We start from the raw sequence: 12950 nt of genomic DNA on the forward strand, positions 1-12950 counted from the left end.
TAATCATAACAATAAAAAGAATGACTAACTTGTAAGTCTGCGTTATGTAAGGAAGCAGAGAAGTTATCAGATTCACACAAACAAAAGAAAAGCCCACCGCCTCTTTGTTCCCCTTCCACTTCGCCGGCTTGCAGCCGGGCCGCGGGAGCCAGAACCAGGCCGGGGCTCCCCTCCGCGGCGCGGCCGCTCCAGCCGTGGGGGAGGGCGTTCCGGGCAGCTCCTCACAAAGGCGCTTCCTCCCACCGCGCGGGATGCGGCGCTGCAAACTCTGCTCCCCGCCGCCTCCCCGCGAGCGGGCGGCGGGCGGGCGCGACGCCACCGCCAGAGGCTCGGAGGAAGTTCCGCGCCGCCGGCCCTCGCGCCCCCGTTCCCCGTCCGCTCCACTCACCGGACGACTGCTGGTGGCCGGAACGCCAGCTCGGCCCGCCGCGCGGCCACCCGGGGCGCGGGGCGGCGCGAGCACCGGTTGAACGCAGGCACCGGCGGAGCCCGCCGCCTTCCCGCTAGCCGCCGAGACCCGCGAGGCCGAGTGGAACGCGGACGAGAGAGAGGCTCGGGCCCGCTTTGTGGTGATATCCCCGGGCTGCAGGCAGATCCAGTGGCGCCGCACGGCCGCTGCTGCTGTTGTCGCTGCCGCCGCTGCTGCTTCTGCTGCTGCTGCTGGCTGCTGCTGCTGCTGCTGCTGCTGCTGCTGGAGAAGGCGGCGGCAGCGCCCCCGACCGTCCCTCCACCTCGAACCGCCTTTGGGTCACTGACACACACTGGGAGGGAGGGACCAGGACTAGCAGGAGGGCGGGGCATGAGGGTAAGGGGCAGGGCCACATCGGGAGGCGGTGTCGAGAGGGCTCTTGGGAACTGTAGTTCCATGACTGAGAAAAAAAAGCATCTGTTGTGGAGGAGCCTACTGCTGGCTCTACGTTGTGCATGCGCAAGGGGGTTGGGGCGGGGACTGTTGCCATAGTCGCCCATTTACTAAGCCTGAAGGTTCAGGACTGTAGTTGACTAAACAAGGCTGGTCTTGTGTTTTTGGTGCCATTGGGTTCCTGCCCACAGCCAGTCTCTCCTGCTTCACCCCACCCCCAACCACTTTCAAGTGCCCTGTGAAATCTCACTTCCTCCCGACATGGCAGTCTGCTTGGTTGTTTAGATTTCTTCTGCAAATCATAAATACGCCATTCCTTTGCCTCCTTCAAGCGAATTACCCAAGATACTAAAAAATCTACTTGTTCTTAGTGTTTAACAATTAGGTTATAAAACTGCAGGGAACATGACCATTAACAAAATCCCATAATTTCTTTGTTCTGTTAGTTACATTTAACTTCAATCCAAGTTCAGCATTAATAACAATGTTGGATCATTCTACTGCAATTTGTTCATCTGAAAATCTATAATTCTTCAGTCATCCAGATTCCATAAATATAAATTCAAAAGAGAAGTGGAAAGAGTTCAGAATTTTCAATGTATGTATTAGCCAATTTTAATTTGATAATGAGAGACCCGAACCAAGGTATGGGTATGTTTTTGGGGTGCTCAGCTAGGTCTACCCCCATTCTAAATACCCAGGTAAGCATCTATGGTGGTGTGAGAAGTATAGAGAAAACGCAGTACTGATTTTCCAGAAGGCTTAGATGTAACAGGCCTCAATTTTTCTTAATAGACTACCTAGAACTCTACATTCTGGAAGACAAAACATTAATGCCAAGGAATCAGACATATATTTCAAGATGGGAAATTAAGGATTTTCAAATAATCTTAGGATCAGAAAGTCTGGATGCCCACAGACCACATAATTATTTGCTCATTTAAGAAATAAATAATTTAAGAAACAAGTACACAGGAGCCGGAGAGTGGCTCAGCAACACTCAGCAGTTAAGAGCACTGATCACTCATCCAAAGGACCTGGGTTTGATTCCCAGCACTGATGTGGACACTCACAACCTCCTATAACTTCAGGGAATCCAAAACCATTTTCTGGCCTCATTGGCCCATAGACATATATGCAGGCAAAACACCTCCATTTAAAATATTTAAAGTAAATATTTAAATAAGATACAAAAAAAAAGGATATTTACTATGTGCCAGGTACTTTATAGGGCCACAAAAATAGAGCTGTAAAGATATAAAAGAGACATACTTTGTATTCAGTGTCCCCTCTCTCTGCCAAGGAAGAGACAGATAATGGACTCAGTGTGATCTGTGCTGTCATAGGAAAATTCAGACTACCTCAGATCAGGCACGGTCAGGATATGCTTCAAAGGTCATTTGAATGTGGGACTCACGGTTTTCATGTTTGTGTTTTTTATTGGCATAGATGGAAGAGAGAAGTGAAGGAGGGCAGGGGACTCGAGGATGCAAAGGCTAATGGCCACGATTGCTGGCAGTGACAGAATGGCACTGGGGAGAGAGGCAAGAGGAAACGTCAAGAAACTGAAGGAGACAGCTAAGCCCATGAAGGGCTTGGGTAATATACTAAGGATGCCATCTTTTCTTCCCTCTGGAAGCAGTATTGAAACATGACTTTTTGATAAAGTGTATTTGAGAAGTTTAATGAACCCTCACCAGGGTCACTGCACACACACATATAAAAACCCCGCAGGACTTTTGAGATGGGTCAGTGGGGTTGAGTGCTCACTCTTAAGCCTAGCAGCCTGAATGCCAAAAAGTGTAAATATGTATGATCCTCCTTCATCAAAAACATTTTAAAGATAATTTAAAGCAAAGACAATAATGTTTAGGTTTGGTCTTGCTGTCTATTGTAATGCTAAGTGCAGGCCCCCAAGTCTTGGAGTCTGCACATAGACCTGTGACCTGCCTTCAAGTTATTTCTGATTGGTAAATAAAAATACCAACAGCCAATAGCTAGGCAGAAGAGATATAGGTGGGTTTTAGGTTTCTCGGGCTTAGGGTCCAAGGAGAATGGGGGGGGGGGGGGGGGATAAAGGAGGGGAGGAAGGAGAAGCCACCATGGGTTAGGTGAGCCATAAAAATGTGGCCTTGAGGGCTGACCAGTGGGAGTTAAGATCATCCCAGATAAAGCATAGTAAATATTAAGTAATAATTTGGGGTTATCTATAGGAAAGTAGATTCTAATAACATAGAAGGTATCTGCCCAGTTCTTGTGCTGCTTAAGGCTTATTATAAATATAAATGTAAGGGGTCACTCTGATGCGCTGATAGAGAATCTGTGTATGAACCCTGAAGGTCCTGTTCCCCAATTGGCTCTTGATCAATCAATAAAGATACTAGTGGTCAATGCGCTGGGCAGATTGGCCGGACATGCAGTTTCCCCCCAGGCAGGCTAGCAGACACAAGGAGGAGAAAAACATTGCCATGCTTCAGAGGGAGAAGGAGCCATCAGCCATGTGAGATCTCAGGCAGAGTGGCCATCAGCTGCTTCCCTGACTGGGCCTGGATTAGCAGGCAGGATATTAGAAACATGATTAAGCTGAGGGCAGATTTAGGGTGCTGAACAAGGAGAAGGTAACTGAGCAACAAGTAATGGGAAAAATTAGAGGTGTTGAGGTGTGAATGAAGAGAAGGGCACCATAGCCGAGGAAGGCTTAGAAGAGCCCGGCCACTGAGATAAAGCATATTAAAATAAGTGTGTGTGTGTGTGTGTGTGTGTGTGTGTGTATGTGTTTCATATGAGAACTAAATAATAAATTTGGGGTATAAACACCGGGTTGGGATTGATGTCTTCTACAACAAAACAACACTGTATGATAAGACCATAACTTGTAAAATGTTTTATAATAAATAACTCAAAGGATTGAAGTAGGAAATGAAATCATATTGTTTAGAGTGAATTGTGGTAAGTTAGAAGAGCGGGTTCTGAAACATGGAATAGCTGTCAGAAGTAAAACAAACATGGACACACAATAGTGAAGATAAAATGAAAGTCTAACCCTAAAACAAGCAAACCCTGAATGGAGAAACAGAAACACAGAGTGATCATGGGGCTGACTTCCTGCTCTGGACTCTGCCTCCTGGTTTAAGATTCCAAGAAAAACAAATTTGCATCCTGTTTAAAGGCGGTTCCAGCTACACACAGCTCAGTCTAAGCAGAGTAGCTATGAGCCTAGAGCAGTTTCATGAAATAGAATATGTTCCTTCGATCTGGGTGTAATATTGCACTGAATCTGGCCACCTCGCCAGCAACTTCATCCTCACTCTGAGGCTCATACACTTAGTGATGAGTTCATCTCTTAGATAAACATCACTATTTCTGTGTTTTCCTTTTCCTTTCTTTCTTCCTTACTGTTATTCTGTATGTGCATATGCATGGATACTAAAGGACACCTTTGTGAAATTGAGTCCCACCTTCTACCTTCCCACCAGTTCTGGGAGTCACATACAGTCAGAGCTAGCTCCTGTCCTTGCTGAGCTGTTCCTCTGGCTCCTCTTTCATTTTTTGTTTTGTTTTGACACAGTGTCTTTACATGTGTCTTACACTTGTCTCAGAAACACTGTATATCCCAGGTTGGCCTCAAACTTGATATCCTCTTGCTTCTGCCTGAATACTGTCTTGCAGGCCTGTGCCATAAATGCCCAACTTTGGTTTCTCTTGAAGGATAAAATACATGCCAATGCTTAGTATAGTTCTTAGGATATAGGTATAGTAAATAGCACTTTACAATACTTTGGTCTGAGTCACAATAATAAAATAGATACAACACAATTTGGATAATAGCTGTACTGTTAGCATTCTGTCTAATCTCTACCTCCACAGTTACCTGGCAACAGCCAGGTAGGCCTGGTCCACTATAAAAGGGGCTGCTTGCCCCCTCCTCACTCTCTTGCTCTTAATCTCTCTCTTATCCTCTTACCCTCTTGCCTCTAGCTTCTCTGTCCCCCCACCCCCCTGCTTCCCTTCCTCTCTCTCCACGTGGTCATGGCCAGCCTCTACTTTTCTTCCTCTCTTCTTCTTCCATCTTTTTCCCCCCACCTTTGCCCTATCTCCTGAATAAACCTCCTCCCACCCCAGAACTGTGTGGTCTGGAGTGGTCTGTTTGCTGCGGTCGGATGTCTGAGCTAACAACTAACATGTACAATAAACACATATTAAGTAGAAACCACTTAATATGATATGAGTGATATGTATATCAGTCAAGATCTGTGAAGTCTTGAAACTATGTCTTTTCCTTCACAATATAATTGTATACAGCTTTCCAAAATTGGCAAGCCTTGAGCTGGGCTTGGTGGTGCACACCTTTAATCTTAGTACTCAGGAGGCAGAGGCAGGCAAATCTTTGTGAGTTCATGGCTAGTAGTCTGTTCTACAGATCAAATTGTAGAACAGCCAAGGCTACACCAAGAACCCCTGTCAAAAAAAAAAAAAAAAAAAAAAAAAAAAAAAAAAAAGCAAGCCTTTGAATTCAGGACAGTTCTGTCATAGAAACTGAGTACATTCCCAAACCCTGTCTATTTACTCTCCAGATGTAATCTCATATACATGTTTCCATAGCCAAAACAGCTCTGCTTTTGTTGTGCTGTCAGACTATGTAAGAATCAACTAAATGTCTGTCTTTAATCTGTCCTCAAACGAACACACAAACAATGTTTAGACTATGAGCAGACAGTTTTTAATGTGGACACAGTGCCACTCAGCTTTCCATCAAGGACATCAAATGCCTGGGATAGACTTCTGGAAAGAGAAAGGGTTCATTTGGCCCATCCTTTTGGTGGTTTCAGTCTGTGATCCATTGGCCTGGTTGCTTCTCAGCCTGTGTGAAGCCATACATTATGATGCACAGCAAAGCTACTCACTTGAACCCTGGAAAGTGCTGCTGGTCCCACTTCTTAGAGTCACAGTGCCTCCCCCACAGCATTCTGGGAAGCAAGCATTTGCCACATGGGCCTTGAGGAGACACTAAAAATTCAAATCACTCTAAAACAACATTCCCTGAATAGAATTTTCTGGTAAGCGATTTAGGGTTAACTGGGCATACCAATCTTTTCTTGCAACTTGAAGAAATAATTGCACTTACGTTTCTCCTTTCATGGCAATGCTTCATCTGCTGCAAAGGAACATATCTTTGTTATCTTCTTAAGTTTACAATTAAAAAAAAACCCAAGTAGACTTCTTCCTTTTAGGGCCAGGAAGATGGAGACCACATCTAAGTGACGATTTTGTATGCTTGTGTTCACGTTGATGTTCAAATTACAAGTAGTTTATCTCCAACCTTTCAACATTGCTTCCTCAAATAAAATTATTTTCTCTTAATAGCCACAGTTTCCAAATAGCTCGTGGTCAGCGTGGAGCACGCTCCTATTTTAAACTTGTGAGTGGCACATGATTTGAAGGCTTGGGCTTCTGTTCAAAAGATTTGTAGGCCCCAAATTCTGGCTTTGACATTTTAGATATATTTGGAAAATGTCAAAGAGAAGCTCGCTAAGATTTTAAGGTTTTAAAGGAAAATTCTCGTACAGCAAGGAATACAGCCTGGATAGTCTCAGTACTAGAAAAAAAATCATGTGATCAGTTGTTTTAGAATGTTAAAAGATAGTGTGAAGCTGAGCCTGACACCCATGTTCCCAGTGCTTGGGAAGCAAAGCCAAGGGGATGGTGAACCAGGGGCCAGACTGACTATGTAGCTAGACCTGTCTCAAGAAACAAAAGCACAATTCCAGCTATCAGAAAGTTTAGACAGATGAAAGAGCTGGGCCATTAGACTATGGATGGTGACCCAGAAATCTAGGTGCACAGCACAGAAGTCCTGTGTATCATCTTATCTCAAGAAGTCTGGCATTAGGATCTGTGGAAAAAAATTCTAACAGAGATACCAAATCACATCTGTGTTTGAATAGAGTGACTAAGAATATGCAACAGAAACGGCTTGTGGTGGTACATGCCTTTAATCCTAGCACTTGGGAAGCAGAGACACGTGGATCTCTATGAGTTTGAGGTCAGGACAGTTTCAGGACAGCCAGGACTACATAAAGAAAACCTGTCTCAAAAAAAATGAACAAACAAACAAATAGTAATTGTTTCTGTTTCTAAAGCACAATGGTATATTCTGGTCTGGTTATATATGGTAGAAAGAACCCATCAAGATAATTGATTTCTTGTTATAGTTAGGCATGGGATGTCTCCCAGAGGCTCATAGTCCCTAGTTCAAGGCTTAGTCCCCCAGTGCAGCAACATTAGGAGGCAGGGCCTTGAGGAAGTGATTGTATTCTGAGGATTCAGTGGATTAGTCCATTGAGAGAAGTTTAGCAGATGGGATCTCGTTGGAGGTAGTACAGTACAGGTGAGAGACACACACTCATGGTAGCCAAACTCCAGCTACATACTACCTTACTAAGATTTGATGAGTTGAAGGAATAGAAGTCTGATTCTGTTTGATCCTCCAGCTAAGTGGAGATCCAAATAACCTGATTCTTCCTGTTAATTTCCACTAGTTCTCCGATCCTTTAGTAATTCAAGCAGTAAGCTATTCCTTGAATGCCTTAGTTATTTCTTTTTAATCTCACCATAGACCTGAGGAGCGACCTCTGCAGGTTGAAGATCTCTGAAGCTTCCTTGAACTCCAGCTTTGCAGTTTCCTCCAGGGAGTCTCCCTTACAGTTTCACTTCCTGCCTTACTCACTGCCTCTCTTACAAGTGCTGCCTCCAGTTACCTGAGATAAGTTGCCTCACTACTCCCTCCACCCACTGAGCCACGGAGAAAACTCCATCCTTCCCACCGGCCTGAGTCACCACACGCCCCCTTCTGCTGTTACCAGCCAGGGCTCCCGTCATAGGCCCTGTCTCTATTTCTGATAAAATCGATATCTCAGATTAGCACACAGGCAGTTCTATTTGCTAGACTTAGCCAACCTGAGCTTTAACAATGGGGGTGTTTTCTTTAAAAGCAAACAAAACCAAAGTGTTCTTCTAAGACCTTTTCATTATTGAAAATGTCAACATATATGGTAAGAGCAAGCGTAGCCCAGCGGCCCACAGGTATCCCTCACTGCCATCAACAGTTCTGCGGAGTACTCAGTTCATGTTATTTCTGCCTCTGCCACACCCGCTGGTTTTTAAAAGCAAACTCCAAATGCTGTGTAAGTTCTTTTACTTCTGTACATGCCACTCTGAAAAAGGAAACAGCCCTTTGAAAGTATAATATCATTATCACATCTAAAAATAAAAAACCCAAGTAATTCCCTAATATTCTCAAATATTCAGATTTTTAATTTTAAGTAAGAGTACATAAGATACATACATATGTATATACATACACACATGCATATATACATATCTTATATTACATTTTTCTTGAAAACAAATAAACCTAGTGGTACAGGCCTATAATCCTACTTAGGAGGCTGAGGCAGGAAGGTTACAAATTCAATGTTCTCCCAATGGGGACAGCTCAGGGTGAGTTCAAGGCCAACTTGGATAACTTGTTGAGCCTTTGTCTCACAATAAAAGCTAAAAAGAGGGTAAGGATGTGGCCGAGTGCTTGCCTGGCATGTATATGGCTCTAGGTTTAACCCTCGATGCCTAAAACACACACACACACACACACACACACACACACACACGCAGGAAAAATTCCAGTATAATAAAAACGATATATAGCATAAAGGCCATGTTCTCCATGCATCTGTGGAACAATTATTTTTGCCAGCTTCTAACTCCCATTGCTATTTCTTTGTGTGTGTGTGTGTGTGTGTGTGTGTGTGTGTGTGTGTGTGTGTGTGATTCTTATAAAATGTTACTATCAAAGAAAGTATCTGGCTGGATTTAACCCACAGGCTGTAGTTTACTTGACTTTAATATTTTTATTTAAAAGTTATGTTTTAGTTATTTCTGTGTTCACATATGTGTGCTCTCCCTTCTTACCATGATACACGTGTAGAAGAGGACAATTTACTGGACTCCATAGTTTTCTTCTTCTCTATGGACCTTGGGGCTTGAACTCGGGACATCAAACTTGGTAGCAGATTCTCTTATATACTGAGCCATGTTGCCAGGCCTATTTATTGTTATTATTACTAAAAGTAAAAACTAATATCTGATGATATAGCCTAGTTGGTAAAGTGCTTATTTTGCAAACACAAGGACTTGAATTTGATCCCCAGAACCCATGGTTTTGGAAAAAAAAGAAAAAAGCCAGTTGTGGTAGCCCAGACTTACAATCTCAGTACTGAAGAGACAGGCAGATTCTGGGACTGCCTGTCCAGCCAGTCTAGCCTAATTGGCAGGTTCCAGGTCAGCGAGAACCCCTGTCACAAAAAGAAAAATGGCTGATGCCTGACCAAGTTGTCCACTGACGTAACATGCATACACACAATCAGAACATAATATTCATATGTATTCATTGGTTATGGAGCAATACTTTGAATATTATGCAATGCACTATGATGAAGTCAGAACACTTAGCATTTTCATCTCCTCCCACGTGTATCATCTCTCTGAATTAGAGCTATTATTATTTTGGCTACAGCAAATGTATCAATAGACTTTTGTTTCACTTTCACCCTTAAGCTTTCCTTCTACTCAGATAACCACCCTAAAATCCTTGTTGGACTGAAAACATCTTAGCAGACACTTACAGTCTTTACCAGAAGCCTGGGAGACTCCACAAGATTTCGCTCCTACAGCACTGACCTTGTCTTGACAACCTCAGCAGCACACCCTAAGCAATAGCCTGGGTCTCCCCCTTTTCCCTGGAGATCTTTCACTGTGTGGCTTTGTTGTTTGTTTGTTTGTTTGTTTTTCTTTATGTAAGAATTCCAAAGGCTATGTAGAGACATAATTGATAAACAGATGGGAGACGTGCTGAAATCAAACTCTCCTAAAGAAAACCACTTATCCTAGATGACCATGGTAAAATAGATGCCCATGTTGTTACTTCTGACTGACTATATTTAACAATATTTAAGAAAGTTGTGACAGAACTTTATTAATGCAGTTTCTGCGTTTCATTGTTGTAACTGAGTTAAGCACAGCTTTTGAGATGATTTTCTGGCTGTTGCAAACAATCTGTGCTGTTCAGTTTTCAACCACAACTATCTCCTTACTCTCTTATTCTTCAGTTCCAGATTCTAATAGATTATTCGACTGTGGGATTAGTCTGGGCTAAGAGTTACAAACAAATAGACAGTGCTTAAAAAGTCTAATGAGAACATTCTAGTCATTCTGGAGACAGATTCTGTGTATGGCTTCAAGAGTAACAAAGGGCTAGACAAGTAAGATTATGTGTAATGTTAAATTTAAGATCAGATCTGAGACTTGGAAATGGTTCTTACCTGGTACTCACTGTTGCCTCTCACCCCTTGGGAAAAAAAAATGTCTGCTGTGTTGTAATCACTGAGCAAATGCCAAATGCCTTCTGGGATGTTCTGATTTTGCCAAGAATACCCTCTTCCCCAAGCTCTTATCTACTCTGTGGGAAAGCTTTTGAATTTCCAAGTCTCTAGCAGGCCACACCTAAATCCTGGCCATCCAACCCTAACAAGAGACTGTGCCTCCAACAGCCTCGTAGGTAGTTTGGGGGACATGCCCGAGGGAAGGAGATAATTAGAGGAGGTGATATGTGCACCTATTTCTTATATGTGACACAGAAACACTACTGTTAGAATTCTGTTGGTGTCAGAATCAGTAGGCATAGTAGGTCTCAGTAAGCCGAGCAATACAGTGAGAACCTTGTCCTGTGGCGATTGAGCAATGAGACCGATACACACAAAGTAAGCTCTTTCGTAACTTGTAGCTCGGCCAAACTTCTGTTTATGCAATTTCTAGATTTAATTGTTCAGCACAGCCACAAATGCATCCCATTTCATGAGATCATTGCGCCGTCTCAAGCAATTTGTTGAGACGCGTAACAACTATTCACCCTCACTTTTTCTTCTCCAGTTCTAAATTCTAATAAGTTATTCAACTGGAGGATTAGATTTGTGCTAATGGCTGAAGACAAATAAATGATATTTGGACACAAAGAAATGGAATGCACAACACAAATACTTTACAATACCGAGGAAGGTGTTAAGCTTTATAAACATAACCACTGGGAGCTTTTACAGATAACAGGGCGAGTTTTAGACTGGGCTATTGACATATTGGCCACTTGTGAGTAAAAGGCAAACATTTGTACATGATAATGATGACAAGCTGCTTGGCTGAGAGAAAAACCTTTAAACCTGTCTTTGTAAATGAAACAGAGAAAATGGAGCCAAATCACATAACAAGAAAAACAAAGAGGAAAAGAGAGGTTGTTTCCAGTTCTATAAGGTAAAAATATTAAATGTCTTGAGACCATCTACCCAGCAGTCAAATAGGACCCCATAAAGTCAGAGTAAATTAGAGCTGTTAATAATGAATAGGAAGAAAGAGGAAAGGAAGGAGGAAGAAGAAAGAGGGAGGGGAAGGGGAGGGCAAGCAGCAGCAGTGATATGGCTAACGGTCAAAAAAATGTACTAGTAGAAAATTTCAACGTACTTAAGTACATATGATTCTGTCATCCCCCAGATCAGAAGGCTAGACGCAATGGAAATGCTTTCCCAGACTTATAGATCCTAACATTTGTGTTAGCAGTGTATGAGGGGTGGTTATGTGAATCGGTAACTTAAAATCTCTGAGGTAGGCAATATGTTCACTTCATTTTCTAGATGAGAAAACTGAGATAGAGAAATTGAATAATTTGTCCAAGGCCACACAGTAAAAGGTGGTAGAGTCTGATTTCAAATATAAATTTTACCAGCACCCAGACTTTTAGGGAAGATTAGCATACCACAAGTACAGCACGCTTGGAGGGGGATGGTGGAATGGGGTCCATGCCCTCAGCAGTTGTTACACAGTTGACTAACTCTCCATGAATGCATGATTGGTAAACACCGACTCTGGAGAAGGACTCCAAGTCTGTCTGACACCCAGGCTTAATTTCTTTCTCCTGCATCTCAGTAACAGCCCCAACAAACATGGTCACTTAGAAAGCATTCTCCTCCGTACAGAAGACATCAGTTCTGAAAACACCACAACAGAACTCACTGGGCTTTTGTGTTTGGATGCAGGGAAAGAAAGCAGGGCGATGGTGAATGTTTGAATCATCAAGAAGTTGCCATGTTTTGTTGACTCTTTTTTTTTAAAAAAAGCATGGGACATTGTAAGCATATTTTTAAAAGCTGAAAAAGCATTTAAAGCCAATGTAGCTTTAAAGGATTGAGCTTAAAGTTATAGAATATTTTCCAGTGTGGAATCCCTCTCTTCTAAAGTATTAGATAAAGATTTCTATGCTAGAAAGTCATAGATACACTAATTACAAGGTGACATTATTTTGTGTCACAGAAACCAACAGGAATAGCTCTCACACTTTATTAACAGCTTGGATTATGTGTTAGTTCTGAATAAAACAACATTTTAAATGACTTGAAATTGTTTAAAATGTCTTATGAATTAAACTGTTAGAAAATTTAAGTAATTGTATTTCACTTGATTATAATTTTGTGACAAATAACAAATATTCAAACCCCTGTGAACTGAAAATTTATACAGTTACACTAAGAGATTTCTGAAAGGAGTGACGAGTTTAGTATGTCTTTCTTATTTAGTATGTCTTTCTTGGTTGGTTGGTTGGTTTTCAGATGGTCTTACTATGTAGCTCTGTGTGTCTAGAAACTCGTTATGTAGAGCAGGCTAGCCTCAAATTCACAGAGGTTTGCCTGCCTCTGCTTCCCAAGTGCTGGTATTAAAGGAGTACACCACCTTGGATGAGTCTTAAATGCATGTTCTATTTTGGGTAGTTTTTCTTCTATGATGGCCAGTCTCACAGTGGTAATCATGATTCATAATCTGAGCTATGAAAAGGGAAAAAGATAAACTATATTCTGTGTAACTCGAAAGTGATGTTTTTTATTTCTATCATTTAAAATCAATCAACAATGCTTAGTAACTTTCAGATAACATTACTATATAAATTAGAAAATAATATTCTTCAACTTATGTGAACTTTTGAAGAAATCCT

General features: G+C 42.2%; 1 protein-coding gene and 1 long non-coding RNA gene across 2 annotated transcripts in view; both read right to left on the minus strand.

Moving 5' to 3' along the window:
* The window catches only part of Peli1 (pellino E3 ubiquitin protein ligase 1), a 50773-nt gene extending 50243 nt beyond the window's left edge, over positions 1-530 (minus strand). The window contains exon 1 of the mRNA XM_034508950.2: positions 389-530. The gene's annotated coding sequence lies outside the window, so the exon portion shown is untranslated. The remainder of the gene's footprint in view (positions 1-388) is intronic.
* Positions 531-5548: 5018 nt separating this feature from the next.
* On the minus strand, positions 5549-10363 carry LOC143443043 (uncharacterized). The gene is made up of 4 exons (XR_013111733.1): positions 10240-10363; positions 9125-9213; positions 5988-6017; positions 5549-5723 (listed from the first exon to the last, which is right to left on the minus strand). It is a non-coding gene; the product is annotated as an uncharacterized LOC143443043 (long non-coding RNA).
* Between the last annotated feature and the right edge of the window lie 2587 nt (positions 10364-12950).

This window comes from Arvicanthis niloticus, chromosome 7 (genome assembly GCF_011762505.2).
Source record: "Arvicanthis niloticus isolate mArvNil1 chromosome 7, mArvNil1.pat.X, whole genome shotgun sequence".
NCBI classification, from domain to species: domain Eukaryota; kingdom Metazoa; phylum Chordata; class Mammalia; order Rodentia; family Muridae; genus Arvicanthis; species Arvicanthis niloticus.